The sequence below is a fragment of the Onychostoma macrolepis genome, chromosome 03 (genome assembly GCF_012432095.1).
Source record: "Onychostoma macrolepis isolate SWU-2019 chromosome 03, ASM1243209v1, whole genome shotgun sequence".
Classification (NCBI taxonomy): Eukaryota; Metazoa; Chordata; class Actinopteri; order Cypriniformes; family Cyprinidae; genus Onychostoma; species Onychostoma macrolepis.
The window spans coordinates 50,285,974-50,307,233 of NC_081157.1; the positions used below are offsets into that span (position 1 = coordinate 50,285,974).

The 21,260-nt window shown below is 33.8% G+C and overlaps 1 protein-coding gene, 1 long non-coding RNA gene and 1 pseudogene across 2 annotated transcripts in view; 1 reads left to right on the forward strand and 2 right to left on the reverse strand.

Annotated features, from left to right (window-relative positions):
• Positions 1 to 21,260, reverse strand: part of LOC131535819 (gastrula zinc finger protein XlCGF57.1-like) — a 509,738-nt gene that overhangs the window by 128,780 nt on the left and 359,698 nt on the right. The gene's annotated exons all lie outside the window — the stretch shown is intronic.
• Positions 1,447 to 2,598, forward strand: LOC131536133 (uncharacterized). Its single transcript, XR_009269856.1, has 3 exons — positions 1,447 to 1,669; positions 1,889 to 1,995; positions 2,091 to 2,598. It is a non-coding gene; the product is annotated as an uncharacterized LOC131536133 (long non-coding RNA).
• Positions 3,200 to 21,260, reverse strand: part of LOC131536085 (uncharacterized) — a 36,904-nt pseudogene continuing 18,843 nt past the window's right edge.

The window sequence follows — 21,260 nt, forward strand, 5'->3', positions numbered from 1 at the left end:
TCACAGCAAATCAACACAAACAGAGACACACAACACTGAAGGAATTATCATTTATATCAAGCTTCAGACGAATAACTGAGAAATGAGAAAAAATGTGAGAGACAAGAAAACACATGAAGAGCAGCTGATTCTGATGTAAATGTGATCTAATGGTTTGTAATAGAAATAATTCAGGTTTTGCACACAGTAATGGATTATGATATAATACTCAGGCTAGATTTTTAAATGGTTTCTTTTAAATCAGTATTTATCGTGTTATCCCTTAAATGGGCGTCGTCTTTGAATTTTTGTCTTGATTCAAACTTACAAAATGTGTTTGTTTTTTCCCCTTTTTTTCTTGGAAGCTTCATGAGCTAATTAAAAACTTAATCTCAAATATGTGTCTAATTATTTACTTGGGAATGAAGTGAGATGTTTTTTGTTTTTTTTCCATAAAATGATTAAAATTTAGGATTATGCATTTTCTTTACTGATGGCTTTATAGAAAACTAATGTGACTTACACGCTCCATCATTAATTGAAATGTTATAAACATATGCACAATTACTGCAAATATTGAACTTGTGTAGATTGAGGAATGTTTTTTCCCTGTTAGAAGAATAAGATAACTAAAGAGGGCTGAGGATTTCAGGATGAACATGTAAAGGGTTTCAGATTTTAAATCTGTGTTGGGTTCAGAATAATGTGTTCATATTGATATCTGAAGATGTGACGTGATGACTGATCCTTTCAAGTAATTAGAGATTCTTCATCAACATGTTTGTGACGAGCATGAAAAGGACACATGAAGGTAATGCTGTGGATTTCTCAAAAGCAGAAGAACACACTTCTGCTGGACAGAAGATCAAGAGAAGAAATATGGAAAATGAAGACACGGTAAATGACACACAACTCAAGGTATCTGTAAAACCCCGAGACGAGTGTTTCCAGAGAAGGGCGCTGTTAAGGTTTGCATTTATTTTACAGGTGCTTTAATACAAATTAAATTACATTGCCTTCGAGGTGCACTTTTCTTGTTTGTTTGGATGGATGTTCATGCTTTCCATGGAAATTGTCCAAAATGGAAACCTTCCATATTTGTTAGACTGAATTATTAAAGTTTTGTTGTGTTTTTTTTTTTGTTTTGTTTTTTCAGGCAGCTGTAGGTGTTTATCTAAATTCTTAAATCTGGAAATAGTTGCTTCTTGATTGCAAACAAGCTTTTTCTCCTCCAAACTCTTTTCTCCCTTCAACACTTTTTTCCCTTTAATTTTTTTCTCTCTTTCACACTTTTTTTTCTCCCTTCGTGTTTTTTTTTTCAAACACAAATGAAAGAATAAAATGGTTAACATTAGCATGCGGTACCAACCTCGGCCACCAGATGCATGCATGAAATCTAATACTCAAACCGGTTTAAACGCGAATGATTTGCATATCATATTCAAGACGAAATCAGGTCACATATGATTCATATGACAGCTGGAGAAGTTTTTAGTTTCTATTCTAAATACAGCAGTCAATATTTGAAGTGGATCAAAACCTTTCATCAAAGTTGTTATAAAACCAAAACAATATCTACCCGTTCCTGTCTTACGACAACTTTGAACTTTTTCGTTTTTTGAACGGCCTTTGTTTGGTGTGTGAGTGTAACAAACAGAGCTTTTTGTAGAGTTGCTGTGTTCTTGACTTTGTAAGTTTATGTCTTTGGCATTGTTTTATATAATGTTATTTCTTGAGGTTATGTATGTTTGAGTTACGTGTGATTTATCATTCATGTGTATCAGTTTTCCTATTTGACTGTTAAACTGTTTAGTGTTGAGTTAATTGGATTATATGATTTGTAACTTATTGCTTGAATTCCTATGTTGCTTATTATATTTAAGACTGGTTCTTTGTCTCTTGTTTATAGAAACCTTACAACTCTATAGTTGACTCCATGCTGCAACTTGACAAATAAAGATCATGGATCGGTTACTGGATCATTTGTGTTTTGAAGGACACACCGTCCTGGATCTGGTAACACATTCCTGAACCAACACACTTGCAAAACTTTGTGTGTGTCTCTGTGTCTCGTTACCTATTTCTTATCCCATGTTTTAATTTTATTTCAGATATGTCAGCGATGTGATCCGGACTCTTCTGATGGGCAGAAACACTGGGAAAAGATCAACTGGATACTGGGAGAAAATTGTTGTTGTTGTCATTGATCTGTGATTGACAGACATTATGAAACCGTGGAGGGACCGACTCACGGAGGATCTCTGTCTGTTTCAGTTTTTTTTCTGCATACAATCAAAACAGCGCAAAATACTCAAATGGTGAACAGAACAGGTGATGCCTCGTTAATCAGGAGCCATAGTAACAAACAAGGAGCCGGACACTGGAATAAAGGGACACTGGAATAATAGAAACAGATGAAATCAGGCAGATCCTGACAACAATACTACAGTATGAAAGAGCATTAAAGTGTGCAGGAGACAGACCGGAGCTTTAAATGTTTTAAATGTGTATGTATAGAATTTTTTTCTTTGTTTTTACAGAATTCTGTTTTTAGGGTTTCAGATGATTGGTTAGTGTTTGATTTGACGTACTTAAAACTTGATTTGTCCAGCACTATCATCATCCCTCAAGAGCTGTGCATTACGAACAAAAACTTTGTTTCTGATGTCCAAAGTAAAGACTTGTTTTAGTAAATATTTCAGGGTTTTGATTCAGCTCTAGGCTACCTCTTCAGCACTAGAAGTGAGAAGCAGCTGTTTGACAGAACAACTTAATATAATGTAGATATTGTCAAACATTAATGTAGACTAGTTTTTTTTTCTCAAAACATGACATAACATATAATATCGGTGCGAGCATTAACACCTCTCATGTGTAGTCAAACCTATATGCACATATAATGGATACTTATTCCTGTTACAGTTTCATTCCTGTTACTAAATAGATTTTTCTTAAAAAAAGTTAAAACACTATTTTTAAAATTAATTTGGGTCCATCATTTATCCCATTGTTTAATAAATTACATTAGAAAATTGCCAAGCTTCAGGTTTGAGCCGCCTTTAAAATAATAACAAAATGGGTTTGTGTACTTTTAAAAAAAAGCACCTTGTTTAGATTATAGTCATTTTATTTTAATAAAAAAAAATTACATATGTAATTTATTCATTTATTTATTTTTTTGACCGTGAAACCAACAATTTATTTAAAATAAACACCTGCCTGAGGGGGAAATTAAGGAATTTGTTGACATATTTTGAAACATGATGTAACATTTTGGTAACAGGACTGAGAAAAATGCATCCGTCTTCCACTTGAACCAAGTAAAAAAATAAATAAAGTTGCCTGAGACTGACCAATATAGATTTTGAATAGTTTAATACCTGTATTACTAGAATCAGTCTTAAAAAAAAAAAAAGTTTTACACACATATATACAAAGTAAAAGTGTGTTGACACTAAAACACACTCTGCATATATTTACAGCTATTTACAAAAACAGTGATATTAGCAGTGAATAACGTCATTAGACTGAACTCAGCGGATCAGTGTAGAAACACATGAGCTTCTGATCAAACATCAGTGTGTTATTATTGTTCTTCTGAATCCATCTGTTGTCTCGAGCAGCTTTGCAGAAGATTGTGTTCCAGATCACTCAGTAATAATCTCTCTCTCATGTTTGAGACCGCACTGAATCCGGCTGATTGTGCTCCTGATCTCCAGTCTTCAGAGGATTCATCTCTTGTGCTTCTCCTGCGCTCTGGTTCTTCGGTGATCTTCTGACTCGTACAGATCTCACTTTGTTCTGCGTTTAGGACAAGACATGTCATTTAAACAATATTCATGTAACATCCTCGTACTTTTGGATAATTATGTAGTATGAAGTAAAGTCTCGTGATGTTGCAGGTCAGTTTAAATCTGAAATCAATGTGAAAGACACTCACCTGACACGACTTCAGACAGTCAGCGATCTCTGTGAGGTCAGAACAGAGAGACATCAGTGAATTAGTTTGATTCTCATCTCTCTCAGTTCAGATAAACTAAAGAACCGGTCATTCACTCTTAAACCATTCCTGGGATATTTGATGTGTTGTGTGGCCTTCAGCAGCTGCTGCTTGATTTGTTTGATTATTTTCTTGAGTTTTGGATTAAAGTTTAATGTTTAAATTGAGCTTCTTCCTGCACTACTGGACACTGTTACGCTCACACCTGAATCTCTGAATGATTTTAACACTGACTGAGTGAATCTCAGCAGATGCTTGATTTCTAAGATTTCAGTCTTAAAGGGGCTCTGGGACATTTTTAAGTGTTATGACAGAGTGAATGGCAGGTTATTATTAAAGTGTGAGATACAATAATTCAATATCAATATAGCGGGTGTTTTATATGAATGTATCTGAAGGGAACCGACTGTCTTCAGAATAGTTTTGATGCCATTTTCATTTTATCTGATAAAGTAGTGTTTATGAGCGGAGCTGCTTAGATTACAGCCGTTACCGTAGAAACCACTGTTTCTGCCGCTCTCACAGCGCCTCCTGCTGGAAGACATTCAGTTTGCATTTAATAAGCACGTCTCCAGCAACATGTTTCTGTTGTTGCTCAATTTGTTTCTGTTTTCTGCAGCAACTCAGCACTTTTCATACTCTTTATCCTGGCGGAAGCACATTTGTTTCAGTCTGTAAGAATAATCAGCCGACACTAAACGTTTTTGAACAGTATGATTTTTTTTAATGTTTTTATTTTTAAAGAAGCCTCTTCTGCTCACCAAACCTGCATTTATTTGATCCAAAATACAGCAAAAGCAGGAATATTGTGAAATATTTTTACTATTTAAAATAAATGGTTTCTATTTGAATATATTTTAAAATGTAATTTATTCCTGTGATCAAAGCTGAATTTTCAGCATCATTACTCCAGTCTTCAGTGTCACATGATCCTTCAGAAATCATAATAATATGCTGCTCAAGAAACATTTATAGAGAAGGTATTTGGGAGAGAAAATTCCAAACAAGGTAGAAAATTTATACTAGTGTAACTATGATACTTTAGAAATTACCATAAGAAAAGACTTTGAAAGGTGGAAAATATTACCATTATCTTTGACTGAAAAACTAAATACTATTAAAATGAGTATATTCCTGAGAGTTTTGTTTCTGTTTCTAAATCTCCCTGTTTATATACACAAAAAGTGGCATAGTATCTTTAGAAGATGTATTTGGGACGAAAAAAACTGAAGGTTTTACAAAATAGTAAAGAAACGGGGGGTTATCGTTGCCAAACTAAGAGTATTATTACGCAGCACAGATTAAGATGATTTAGAGTTGGATGCAAATGGATAATATATCAAAGTGGAAGAATATGGAAACTGGGTTATTCGATGCAATCAGTACATTCATATTTTGCGGGAGTAAGAAAAAGGTAAACACTAGTTATTATTGTGTCGGATAAACTTTTAAATGTTGGAAAAGAATTTGCAAAGTGATGAAAATTAGTGATCAGGAGATTGTTTGTTTAAGAGAAATATCAAGAGATTTTAAACCAAATACTTATGATGATATATTTAAGGTTTGGGCTAATAAAGGACTTAAAAGATTTGATCAAATTTTTCGGAGACAATGAGATGGAGACATTTGAGAACAGAGAGAAAATATGTATTGTTTGGGAAATTATTTATTTTTCAAATATGTTCAAATAAGAAGTTATTTAAAGGATGAGATTAAAATAAAAACTTTAGATGATATTCACCCTCTGTTGCGTTTTATGATTAAAGTTAGTAAAATTAATAGATTAGATAATTTGATAGGAGGAATAAATAATATATTGAAAGAAATTAAGGATGGGGGTTTATATAATATTAAGACAAAATGGTAAATTGAATTAGATAATAAAATAACAAGAAGATTGGAAACAAAGTCTAAAAGAAAATCTAAGAACTACATAATCTCCATATTGGCAAGAATATGCCTGGAAAATTATTATGAGATATTTTATAACACCAGAAGTATCTTCCAAATATAATAATTTATCTTCAGGAAGTTGGAGAAGTTGTGGTGAACTTAAAGCTCATTACACGCATATATTTTATACTTGTAAAATAATTAAAACATTCTGGACAGAACTGATACATGTAATAGAAGAAATTAAGAAATCAAATATAATAAAGATGCAAAATATGGTTTTGGGTATAGGACCTAAGCTACTTAGTAAAGATGAGTTATACTTATCTAGAATATTGAGAATTACTGCCTTTAAAGCATTTTGGAGAAGGCAAGAATCCCAGTTATAAGTGATTGGTTAGATTTAGTTTCTAAAGTACACTTTATGGAGAAGATAACGTATGAAATCAAAGGTAAAAGTACATATTTTGAAAAGATATGGGCACCTCTAAAATCAAAGTATGTACTATAAAACAAATATATAACTCACCTTTTTACATAATCCTCCCTCTCTCTTAATCCATCCATTTACTATTTTATTTAATTATTTAATATTCTTATTAATTGAGATTTAAAAGTAAGTATTATTTGAATTACTTACTAGAAATTAGATGTCATAAGAGTTTTGATATGAATATGTGACTGTGTTCGGTATTATTATTATTTTTTTTTTTTTTGTCCCTACTTTTTATATGTAAAAGTATTTATGTATGTAATTGTTATTGATCATTTTTATTATTATTTTTTTTCCTCTTAATGTGTTGGTGGTGGGTATTACCACAAAAGGGGAATAAAAATGGAAGAGAAAGTAGAAGGAAAAATTTGTAATTATTGGTAAAAATAATATTATGTTTTCAAAGGAAAAATGTACTTGTATAATTGTATTAATCGTGTTTTTGAATTGAAAGACATAAATTATACAAAAGAGAGAATTTTTATTTATTTATTATTATTATTATTTAAAACTGTTGAGTATTTTTTTTTTCAGGGTTCTTTGATGAATAAAGATCCAAAGTTCAGCATTTATCTGAAATAAAAATCTTTTGTAACATCATACACTATACCATTCAAAAGCTTGGAGTCAGTATATAATAATAATAATAATGATGATGATGATGATGATGATTATTTTATATATATATATATATATTAGTGCTGTCAAATGATTAATCACAATCACATTCATAACAAAGGCTTTTGTTTACGTAATATATGTGTGTACACTGTATATTTATTATGTATGCATAAATGCAAACACATGCATGCATATATTTAAGAAAAATATGTTATGTTTAAATATTAAATATATTTATATATAATATAAAAATAAGATTATGAATATATAAATGTATAAACGTAAATATTTTCAAAATATATGCTGTATGTGTGTGTATTTATATATACATAATAAATATACACAGTACACACATTATATAAGCAAAAACTTTTATTTTGGATGTGATTAATCGTGATTAGTATACTGTATATAGTATATAAATACTGTATATATATATATATATTTCTTTTTGGGGGTAAATTATAGAAATTTATAATTTTATTCAGCAAGGATGCTTTAAATTGATCAAAAGTGATGATAAAGACATTTATAATGTTACAAAAGATTTTTATTTCAGATAAATGCTGTTCTTCTGAACTTTCTGTTCAATGACGCCTGAAAAAAAATTATACTCAGCTGTTTTCAACATAATAATAAAAATAATAATTTTATTTTTGTTTTTTTTTCAATCAGAATGATTTCTGAAGGATCATGTGACACTGAAGACTGAGTAATGATGCTGAAAATTCAGCTTTGATCACAGAAATAAATTACATTTTAAAATATATTCAAATAGAAGACAATTATTTTAAATAGTAAAATTATTTCACAATATTACTGTTTTTGCTGTACTTTGGATCAAATAAATGCAGGCTCGGTGAGCAGAAGAGGCTTCTTTAAAAACATTAGAAATCTTACTGTTCAGAGACTGTTGACTGGTAGTGTATGTTATAGTTTGAAGTAAAAGATATTAATATTAATAAGGCGAGTCTGAGAGTCTTATATTTCTTTGACAGTGATTTCACATTTCTTGTTTGTATGAAGGCTAAATACAAATAAAAGGTGAACATTAATTTGAAGTTTAGTTTGCGTTCTTGGCAGTTTTTCTGAGGCTTTCTTTGAATATTGTTCATATCGATATTGGAATTATATTGTATTGACTGAAATTATATCATGATATAGCCCCAGCTACTGTACAGTGTGTTTCTGAATCTCTCAGTTATTAAACACTCAAACACCAGCTTCACAGCAAATCAACACAAACAGAGACACACAACACTGAAGGAATAATCATTTATATCAAGCTTCAGACGAATAACTGAGAAATGAGAAAAAATGTGAGAGACAAGAAAACATGAAGAGCAGCTGATTCTGATGTAAATGTGATCTAATGGTTTGTAATAGAAATAATTCAGGTTTATACTCACTGGATCCTGAGAATCCAGAAATCAGCAGAGATACGGCAAATAAACATTCAGAAGGAAACACAATGAATCTCAGATCTGCCATCAGACGATCACCATTCACTGAAAAACACAGTTATATTAAATATAATCATCACTGAACTGACAAATGAATTCAATCTTAACAGCTGATGAAAAATCATATTTTATTGTAGAATAATTACTCCAGATAAATACAGGTAAACTCTGCTCATAAAATTAATTATTAATACATGTTTAAAGTGTATTTACCATGAACTGTATTATGGAAATATGTTCCTCAAATCAAATACTGTATTAAAGTGTATGTTGTTCAGTCACCTGTTTTCAGGATCAGTTCTGTTATTAATGCAGCAGAGTTCAGTAAAACTACAGCGACTGATCCAAACACATACACAGAAACATAACGATGAAAACCTGTAAAACAAGATTAACATTTAATATGAAGTTCAGACAAATGATAGGAGCATCAATGCTTATATAATCAATAAAACAATGCTTTATTTGAATTCATCACTATTTAACTATTAGAAGAATATTATTAGAGAAAATGAGGCCACATTAAAAACAACATAAAACACACAGTCTTTGCTTGAATTGATTTCTTACTAATTGTTTAATCTGTGGTGTGTGTTTTGACTGATTTCAGTCATTTCTTCTTCTTCAGATCATCTGAGATTAACTCTGTGTCCTGACAACAAGACGCTCGGCGCGCTCTATATTTATCACTTTTATCCAGTGAAGTATTTTAGTACTCATCATAAATTAATGATTATTAGACATATTAAACTCTCACAATTCATCCTGTAAAACTGTTTTTATTGCATTACTATGGAAACAGTACATTAAAACCAGCTAGCAGGCTCCTCATCCAGTGATCATGTTTCAAATTTTACAATATTTATTATTATTTTTTTCTAATCTTGACAAAACACATATCATTGCAAAGGTCTGAGACTCAAGGTTCAGTATTTGGTTGCTGTTTTGTGATATAAGTGAGATTGTGACAGAAAAGTATTCACTTGTGCCAGCAGAACACATCAGAAATGTTTAATGAGTTTGTGTGTCACTCAGAGGATATTTGTGGTACAGCACCTGAACTAAATTACACAGGGACCTGCGAACACAACTTTATCAGACTCAAGACTTTGATTGTCTATCAGTTTTAGAGTTAGACCTGTTTTATCAAATATAGGCGATATTAGACTAAAGAGAGTCTTCTTTACAAAGAGTCCAATCTTAGGTCTGTATTCTTAAACATGACAGTAACAGGTTAAAGTTGTGTGTTTATCAGTGATTCATATGTTGTTGTTACCGTATAAACTAAATGATCTGTTAATGACTGTATTAATGAGATTAATGAATGTAATTGATGACCGTCAGATCCGGTCCACTGCGTCTGACCGCTGTTTCCATCAGGAACCAGATTCACAACTTTATTCATTTATTTAGTCTTTTCTAAACACACACAAACCTGCTTGATATTAATATTACTGATCCTGCGCTGTTTAATATTGTGAACTACTGAAGTATTTAATCGTACATGAACCAGAAAAACATCACAGAAAGTAGATGATTGATACTGTACCTCGAGACAAACTGAGAAAATAGTAAGGATCTGTGAAGTACATAAGCGTCCAGAGTATCTGCAGAAACACCATCACACAGCCCCATCCGATCGGATCTGAAACACAATCAAACACAGAGTCACTTCTCCGTCTCAAGAGTCTTGTTTATCTTCAGGTGTTTCTGTCTTCATCACAGGACAGATGTAGATCACAGATCAGATTCAATCCTTCATCAACACAACAGCTTTATCTCCTGATCATGTGACTCTGACATTAAATAACAAGATAACATCAAAACACTGTAAAATAAACTACTGTAATTACACACATTATTAATAATATTACTGCACCTGTTTGATTGTCCAGAGTGAATATGTAAAGGCCGATCATCACTGCATTAGTCACTAATATGAAGATTAACATCACTGTCTTCATGACTGAAAGTGAAACTGAAAAACAGGAGAGAGTGAGAATGATTTGATGAATAACTCCTTCATTCTGACAGAAACAGATCTGATCAGGAGTTAAACTGACTGAATAAAGACACACAGACACATCTGAACACAGATCATCATGATAATAACCCTGACAACCAATGAGGGGTAACCATAGAAACAAACAAGGCAAGGCAAATAAACAAAGGAAGTGAACAGAGAAACAACAGAAACATAAACACATTACAAAACAAGAGTCCTGAACACGAGACAGATGTGCGAATGATTATTGATTGATTCATCTGATCGTCAGTGATGGTGAAGTGACTCAGAAACAGTAAATACTCTTCAAATTAACAGTTATATGATGAATACTTTAATTAAAAACCCTGTATCTTTCAGTTCTTTAATACTGACTGATCATATGACAAAATTACAACTACATGACACAAACCCGTCAACAAAATGACACATTAATCCAAAAGCTCTTCAGAAACAGCAGCTGTCCTGATGAGTGTGTGTGTGTTAGTGTGTGTGTGTGTGCGTGTTAGTGTGTGTGCTCACGGTTCATTATGTTTAAACCGTAGGTGTGTGTTTATATAAAAGAAACACAGTATGAAATGAAAAAAGTGTGTCTGTGATTTTACTTCAAATTATATGTGTGTGAATATGTTTGTGTGTGTCACAAGTGTGTGTGTATGTTGGGAGGGGAAAGTTGTGGCTGACCTACTGATAAAGAGGTTTGTCAAGAGGTTGGTTGAGAAAGCTTAGCCTGACAGATTAAAGCAGTTGCAAAGGTATGAGAATATCTAGATTAATTATATAGATGTTGATAGCATGTTTCTAGCATTATTAACATTTCAATAGCATGTTGCTAACATAATTATCATGTTGCTAGCATGCTTCTAGCATGATTAGCATGTTGCTAGCATCATTAGCATGTAGTTAATCATGTTTCTAACATGATTAGCATTTCAATAGCATGTTGCTAACATAATTAGCATGTTGCTAGCATGCTTCTAGCATTATTAGCATGTAGTTAATCATGTTTTCTAACATGACTAGCATTTCAATAGCATGTTGCTAACATAATTAGCAAGCTGCTAACATGCTTCTAGCATGATTAGCATGTTGCTAGCATGCTTCTAGCATGATTAACATGTTGCTAGCATTATTAACATGTAGTTAATCATGTTTCTAACATGATTAGCATTTCAATAGCATGTTGCTAACATAATTAGCATGTTGCTAACATGCTTCTAACATTATTAGCATGTAGTTAATCATGTTTTCTAACATGACTAGCATTCCAATAGCATGTTGCTAACATAATTAGCAAGCTGCTAACATGCTTCTAGCATGATTAGCATGTTGCTAGCATTATTAGCATGTAGTTAATCGTGTTTTCTAACATGATTAGCATTTCAATAGCATGTTGCTAACATGTTTCTAGCAAGATTAGCATGTTGCCAGCATAATTAGCATGTTGCTAGCATGTCTTCAGCATGATTAGCATGTTGCTAGCATATTGTTAGCATGATTTAACACATTGCTAGCATGTTTTAACACATTGATGTCATGATTAGCCTGTTGCTAGCATGAATTACTGATAGCATGTCTTAGGCTAGTTGCTAGGTTTGGCTAGAATGGATTATAATAGTACACAGAAGGGAAGCTTGATGGAGTCTAATGGGCTTCAGTGTGTTTAGATGTGAATGTTTGTCTGTTGGAGTTTGAATGGTCTTGGCTCAGTCAATGCAAGTCTGTGGGATTTTTATGATCAGGCTCTGAATGGATCAGTGAATTATTATATGATGATTATATCTTTATTATTATCACCAGATCACAGTTTCTCTCGCCTGTCGTGTCATAACGAAGACAGAGAAAATATGACATTAAACAATTAAAGACCAACTGCTCAACTAAAGCAAACACTAAACACAAAACATCAACATCTAAACCTTGGTTAACTCTCAATAAAAGCTTTTGTTACACGTATGAAAGAAATAAAGTCAAACTAGTCATTAAAAAGTGAAGATGTTGAGCTGTTTTTGTTGATTAATAATCTTCTGCTGAGATCTTGAGAGCTTCAGATACTAAACAAGGCAAATTAGTTGAGAGCACAATACAGTGCAGATGAAGAGCTGTGCAGTTCTGCTGATAATAATACGCTCATAAACGAACACGATTATAAGTTGGTGAAAGCTGTTAGTAAATCTGTCCCTGATGTCTTTTATCTTCAGTTTATTATATTAAGGCTGTGGCTGTATGTTGTAGCTGCTGTGCTTCTGTTTGTTCTGTTCATGTGATTCTGCTCGTTATCATCAGCTGTCTTCAATAATGCTAGTCATCGTTAACTGATTCAGTGTTATTAGCACTCAGTAGTGCGCACACTGAGCAGTGTTCATCAGCTCATCTGTGTTAACACATGTAACTCAACTTTAATCTGATTTCAGGAATCAAACATGTTACATCAGTTTGTTTCTGTGTATAAGTCATCATATCACTGTAACATGTTTCTGAAACACTGATGATTAATATCACAGAGAGACTGAAGCAGTTAAACAGAGATCAGATCACAGTTCAGCAGATACTCACAGTCGAGTCTGGCATAGCATCTAATAAGCCATCTGTCATTTGTCATCATCATTAACACTGGTAAAATAACAATCATGATGAATCCTAAACACAGGAGAGTAATTATATTAATGTTGGATATTATAGAAGAAGGCACATGTTCAAACGTGTTGATCTGAACCATGAGTAAAATGAACACAGATGATTATGAATATGAACTGACCTCCTCTGGCGGATCCAAACGTGTAGAAGAGGAGGATGAACTGTAGAGTCGGAAGGATTTGAAAGATCATATCAGCCACAAGATCAAAGATTTTAACTATCCGGCCACTTTTCTTTCCAACCTCTGTAACTAAAACTAGAAGAAACATTTTAGATAATTAATATTTGATTTGATTCAGTTTTGAACCATTATAATGGCAGTTTATCAAGACACAATTTACAATAAAATCACCAGCAGAAGCAGATGAACTGTGATCGATGCGACTGTGAGAGCTTTAATACAAACATATATTATGTTTATATTATAATCATATCAATTAATATAATGAAGTTATTCAGTAACCTACAAAAAAGCTTTTTCTTGTTTCTAATAAAAACTATACAGTATCATATTTAATAAAAACACTGATATGTACTATTTCTACTAATATTCTGACGTATAATATCAGATCTGAACAATAAAGTGTGTTTGTGTGTTAATGTCTAGAGTTAGTGTAACGAGGTTATATTATTAGACTAAAGTCATGAAGGATGTTGAGATCAGAGCGAATCAGACTCAGTTTCATCTGTGTGTCTCTGGTACCTGAACACTTATGATAATAAATCACTCAGAAACACTTACTGTAAGTGATTTTGCAGAGGCAGCACACAAACACTATTGCAAACAGGACCATTATGATGACTTTATTAAACACAGCATAGTTTTGAAACTTTTCCCAAGCACCTGCAAAAAGAGCTGGAAGAAAAGAAGAGATAAAAAATTAAGCACAATCAAACTGTAAATATTGTACATGTCAGAAGAATACAAAACATGCATCGTGTGACTTTAAATCATCTTCCTTTATGATTTACACGGACAGTGTTTCTGTTATAATCTGAGCTTCAGTGTTTGGTTTTCAGTCTGTTTCTAAAACTGACAATTACACAATCATACGGAGTAAATATGACACTGAAGTTATTATTGTGTGTGTGTGTGTGTGTGTGTGCGCGCGCGTTTTTGTGAAAAGTCAGGACATAGATTTGTATAATGACAAAGGTATGGCAGGTATTACAAGGTGAAGGTGACATCTCAGGACATTGACCCATGTCCCCACTTTTCAAAACGCTTATAAATCACACAGAATGAGGTTTTTTTTGAGGAAAGTTGAAATACACAGTCTCCTGTAAGGGGTATGTTTAGGTGTAGGTTGGTGTAGGACAATAGCACATACAGTAAGTACAGTATAAAAACCATTACGCCTATGGAGAGTCCCCACAAGGATAGCAAACCAGACGTGTGTGTGTGTGTGTGTGTGTGTGTGTGTGTGTATCTGGATAAATGGTCTGTTGAGTGCTTTACTGCTTTAATACACAGTACACTGAAAAACATTATTCATTGACATTTTTTAAGGAAAGTGGTTACAGTCAATTTATTTTAGCTACATTTACATACACAAATTTAGTTGACTAACTTTCAACATATTTTTTTATTTAAATGTAGCTAAAATAAATTGTTTGCAACCACTTAAAACAAATTTGTATCATTGTTTTCAGTGTATATGCGTGTCTACATGCATCAAGAGACGGGTTATCATAACTAAACTTGATCATAACTAAACTAGTGCCGTCATTATTATCAGTCCAGCTGCAGCTTACAAACAGATTCATGCTGAGCAATAATTTGCCTGTAATTTCAGTTTTAAACTCAGTTGAGTTAAAGTGAACGCAGCATATTTATATTTAATATATATAACAGTTTCATTTAATGCAGATTTTGTTCATAATCATCTGTAGATCAGAGTGAACTTAAGATCATGAAGTGATTCAGTCCTGTAAACATGCAGAGATTCACTGAACACATGTAGGATCTGTCATACTAACACAAACCCTGTCATAAATCATGAGCTGCTTAATGTTTCTGCATGTTATGATTTATATAATACTGTTCATTTAGATTTGCTTCAGATCGTTCAGAATTACAATGACATTTAAATTCCAACAAACACTGTTTTTCTCATCTTTTAATGTGCATTTTAATGTTTTTATAATTGTGATTGACTGACATTTGTATTTGTTTACCTGAATAAACCACAACTGAGAAAACAGCATATTCTGCCACATAACTGTATTTCTGAATCCATGTTTTAATATTTTCTGTAAAACAGAGAAGACAATCATTACAATCACAATGTCAAATAAACACAAATGACACTAAAACACTAAACACTAATTAATGTTTTGTTAAATCCCTCACACCAAGATTATATGAAATCCAAACATCTGGGTATTATGATAAATTTTTTCACCTCCACTAATAAACAGATCAAATTAATCATACCTGCAAATCTATTATTAATGTATGGAGCCGCCCAGAGCAACAGGAGAGGCCTCAGGAAATAAAGAGCACAACAACAGACCGACTCACTCACAGATCCTGAAACAAAACCAGATATTAATCATGAGAAGTCATTGATACACATTTACAACCCTTTGAATTTCTGCATTGATTAAATGTGTTCTGATCACAGTTTAACAAACACAAGCTGACTAAACTAATAACACAAACAATTGAGTACTTTTCACATTTTACTGAATACACGGAGTAATCATTCACAGTTCAGGGTGGAGAAAGTAAGTGAACCCTTGAATTTAGTAACTTGATCCTCATTTAGCAGCAAAACCCTCACCAACCGTTTCCTGTAGATGCTTATAAAACCTGTTTTGGAGCATCCCTCCCAATAAATCTGTTTCAGTTCATCAATATTTCTGGGTTGTGTTGATAGTACAGCCCTCTTTAGGTTATGCCACAGTATCTTACAGTAACTGTCTTAACCCTTGTGCACAGTTCGTTTGGGGTCGACACTCGGGCGGTTTGAGGTCTCAGAGACCCCAGGCAACAAAATGTAATTTTGTAACAAAATATATATTTTTTTATTTATAAAAAAATTATTAACAGTTTATTTTTACTCAGTTTATTAATGTTTTTAATCCACATCTGTGCAGTTTTTGGAGGATTTATGATATATTTTAAATTTATATAAATAAATTAAAAATATATATTTTAAATGTTTTTATACAAAAACAGCTTTTTATGTAAAATTGACTTTATATAAGACCCACATTCCTAATTCTTCAGGGGATTTTAATCATGGGGATAACATGGCCAATGTGCCATAGTTTAATACCAAATTGTTTCCATCTAGTTGAAAATAAACACTTGTAAAATAAAAAAAAATAAAAAACTGAAATTTTACCGACAGCCACCAGATGGCTCTAGAGAGCTCATTTGTCATTTCCACAGAGGTATAGATCTTTTCACTAGTTTTTTTATTAGATCAATGTTAAGAGACTACAAAATCATTGTTGTAATAATATAAAATGACTCTTTGTCAAAGTTTGGCATTTTTGACACATGATTACAGTCAAGCCTGTGTGTGTGTGGTGTTATATCTGTGTATTAGTGTGTATATGTGTGTGTGTTTGTATTTCTTCTCCATCGTGGATGTGCCGTGGTGTCCCTCCATCACTTCTGTGTGTGTTCACTCATGTCATGTCACTTTTCATTTCTTATGAGTGTGTTTTATGGGTTTGGGTGGCGTTGGGGGGGTGGTGTGTGTTTTTCCTCCATCGTGGATGTGCTGTGATGTCAGCCCTTCAGATTTTGTGTGTTGTCTGCATTGTAACTGACATTTTTGACAAATTATGTAACAAAAAAAGAATTTTTTTATAGTGTCCCATTGATGTGGGTGATTTTTGGGGTGTGTGTGTGTGTGTGTGTGTGTTTGTGACAAATGAGGACAAATTTGTATAATGACAAGGGTATGACAGGTATTACAAGGAGAAGGTGACTTTTCAGGACGTTACTCCATGTCCCCACTATTCAAAACGCTTATAAATCACACAGAATGGAGTGTATTGAAATCTGAAATAGCAGAAAGTTTCCTGTAAGGGGTAGGTTTAGGTGTAGGGTTGGTGTAGGACAATAGCACATACAGTAAGTACAGTATAAAAACCATTACGCCTATGGGATGTCCCCACTTTTCACAAAAACAAATGTGTGTGTGTGTGTGAGAGAGAGTAATCGTTCTGCATTGTGATCGTGTGAAAGGGTTGCCAGTTCATTTTCATGTATTTTGTGGTCTGCATTGTGGTGGATTTATTGATTTTATTTGACAAATTTAAAAGTAAAAGTAAAGGTATCTATTTTATCTTTTCCCCATTCATTTCAATGTGTGGTCTAAACATCCGAGAGTGGCTTTTTCTTTTCATACTAACATACACCAGATATCAATCCAATTAAATTTTTTGTTTGTAGAGCTACCAAGTGTTGACAACCGTATGCCATTTAGATAAAGGGAACTTTTTTTTTCGTTTGTTTGTTTACAGCAAACGTCATTTGGGGTCAAAAATACCCCGAACAGTGCACAAGGGTTAAGGTCAGGACTCATGTATTTTCTTCTTTTTCCACCATCCTTTAGTGGATTTACTTCTGTGCTTTTAGTCATTGTATCGTTGGCTCACCAAACAAAGCTTGAAGTCATGAACTCCAGACCCCGAGACAGAAAAACAGCACTAAACCATGATGCTCCTTTCACCATCATTCACAGCTTCAAACTACTGTATAGTGTTGTACATGTTTGACAAAAAGTTCAACCTTTGTAGACAGAGCACCCAGGTCTTCAGCAATGCTCCTGTAGCCCTTCTCTGTAATGTGCTGTGAGGTCCTATGAAAGCTTTTGAGATTGAAGCATGGTTCACAACGACCAATCTGTCTTGTGAGGAACAGATTAGCAGTAACCAGGCTTTGTGTGCCTTTATTTAAAGAGAACAGCATCTTTGAAACTCAAAATTTCGATCTCATCTCCTCCTTTGACTCCAGTTAGCTTCTGGAGAAGTCGTAACAGAGCGTGACTGACCTAACGGCCTGCTCTGTGAATTATTACTCTGTCTTCAATAAACTCTGACAAGTACAATTGTGTCTGTGTTATTTAGTCTGGTCAGGTTGTGTTCGTCTATAACTGTGACTTAGATGAAGATCAGACCACAAACTTATTCTTGCCACTGCATTAACACACACACACACACACACACACACACACGAGCTCGTGAGTGTGACTGTCATCATTAGAGGAAACACGAAACTCCCATCAAACAGTGAAATCAAACACACACTGCTTCAGTCACGGCTGTAAAGCTTTTGAGGACAGACCTTCTTTAAAAATATGACACTGAATATAACACATAACTAATCCATTAAGTGTCATGTAAGTAGGGATGGTGTAATTTTCAGATTAATTATTATACTGTAATTATTAGAAACACTTACCTTCAGAAACACCCCAGAAGACAAAAGCAAAGAACATGATCATATTTGGACAGACGACTAGAAACAGATGAAGATGGAGGACTGAATCTAGAGGGAGAAAATAGAAAATAACTTTAGATTAATTAAATGAGCAAATTACATTTGAATATTTAATAATTACGTTTGAATACGTTTGAATATTTAATAACATTTACATTTAGTCATTTAGTAGACTCTCTTTTCCAAAGCAACTTACAAATGAGGAATGCAATAAAGTCATTCACTCTTTTTCAAATGTTAATTATTAAAATCCCTAAATAAACCTTAATGCAGCCAAAGAGAATATTCTGTCAACATTTCAGTGGCATGTGCAAAGACAAACACACACAGACAGACACAAATGTCTGTACAGCTATCTTTGTGAAGACATTAACTGACACAATGCAATCCCTAAACCTTTACCATAACCTTACAATCACAACTAAGTGCCTAACCTTAACCCTAAACTTAACCTAATTCTAACCTTGACCCTAAAACCAAGACTTAACCCTCAAACAGCCCTTTAAAGGGGTATCTGAAAGTGAAGACCAGCCAAAAGGTATTTTACTCTGTTTGTCTAAAACTCAGACTGCTTCTCATAAAGATAGTTGTGCAAGTACACACACACACACACACACACACACACACACACATAAACTCAGAGGTAATGACACAGAGAGAGGAGGTTATTGACAAAAGTATTGACAGTGACATAAATGTTGTGTTTTGCAAAGTTTGCTGCTTGTAGATTATCCTTTCATATGATTCTATGGTATACTGCAAAACAATGATTATTAGCAAAAACATTCAATGTATGCAAAGTGTCAATATTTACAGTGTTGACCCTTCTTCTTCATAGCCTCTGTAATTTGCTCTAGCATGCTGGATATCAGCTTCTGGGCCAAATCCTGACTGATTCGAGATTCATTCTTGCCTTATTAGTGCTCAGAGTCTGTGGACTTGTTTGTCCGCTCGCCTTTTGAGGACTGACCACAGGTTCTCTATGGGAATAAGATCCAGGGATTTGATTGGCCACAGATCCAAAATGTCAATGTAAAGATCTCCGAACACTTCATTATCACTGATGCCTTGTGACATGATGCTCTGTCACACTAGAAAATGTACGGATCGTCACCAAATTGCTCCTGGATCGCTGAGAGAAGTTGCTGTTGCAGGACATTTTGATACCATTCTTTATTGACGGCAGAATTGTAAAATAAAAAGAAAGCCCACACTTATATAGTTTGTTGATGCATTAGGACTCATAGTAGTGTTCTTCATCTCTTTACCGGACGACTAATTTTCCAGATGTCCCAGACAGTCAGAAGGGGGAGTCTTCAGAGAAAGTAACTTCTGCTGTCCAGTCCTTGTACTTGCTGCAGGATTTCAGTCTGTTCTTGATGTTTTCTTGGAGAGAAGTGGCTTCTTTGGTGCCCTTCTTGACAGCAGGCTGTTGTCCAAAAGTCTTTGCCTCACCGTACGTGCAGACGCACCTTCATCAAGAGGAGAGGGTCCTGGCACCTGTTGGACTCTGGGACGTCCGGAAGCCGTCTTCACTGCAGTTGAGCCTCTAGTTCTTGATCATCCGGAAAATGGTTATTTCAGGTGTGTTAATCTTTGCAGCAATTTCTTTGCATGTGAGGCCATTTTGATGCAAAGTGATTATGGCTGCACATCTTTCTTTGGAGGTAACCATTGCTTTCACAGAAACACAATAACTGGAAGCACTTCTTCCCTCCTCAGCAACCACTCTGCTCTTATAATGCAATCAGATCTAGCACATCAGACTAGCACTCATTCACACCTGTGCTGATGATATGATCAGTGAAATAATGTTAGCTGGTAATTTTGTGCCGGAGCCAAGAAAAAAAAAAACAGTACGATTTGGGTTTTTGTGATGGAGTTTTCACTTTTGTTTTTTTTGTTTTCTAGCCAATGAAGCTTTTTGCAATTAAAAAGCATCTGATTACTCTACATAACAACCTAGAAACAATGTGAATCAACAGCACAACAACTGAAGCAGCAAACTTTGTGAAACACAAAACTTATGTCAGCGCCAATACTTTTGGCTATCATTGTATGTTCACTTACCAAGTAGTCTCGGTTCCAAACTTGTTTGAGTTGAAAACACAGATCTCTGTTTATTGTAAACTTTACATGTGTATCGTCCCTCATCTTCAGCTCTCAGGTTGTCCAGATGGAGGGAGAAGTTTCCATGTTGAATCTCTTCAGTAAAGAAATGAGCTCTATCCTGATAATCCTGCTGCTGGGCTTCTGCTCGACTCTCACCATCCTGATACAGATGAACTAGAGTGTCTTTTCTTCTCCATTCCACCTTCAGATCCTTTGATGGTAAACTATCACCACAATAACAGGGCAACACCACTGAAGATCCCAGAGGAGCAACCAGAGGAGCAGAGGAAACTTTCACTGTACAAATAAAAAATAAAATTACATTACATTTTCTCCATAATGAGAGCTTCTGTTAAAGCAAAAGGAAAGTGAATAGTATTTTGGATAAAAAGATGCAGTATTGAGGGACAAGATAAAATTACTGCATTTCTGCACAGTGCACCCATTTTTAATTATCATGTCTACTGATTTAGTTTGAAAATCAATTAATACAAAAGAGATAACTAAATAAGAACATTTTTATTATTTTCGAGCTCCCATTTTCCTCATCTTTGTGAGGTAAAATCATATTGTATAGTTTTATATATGCAACT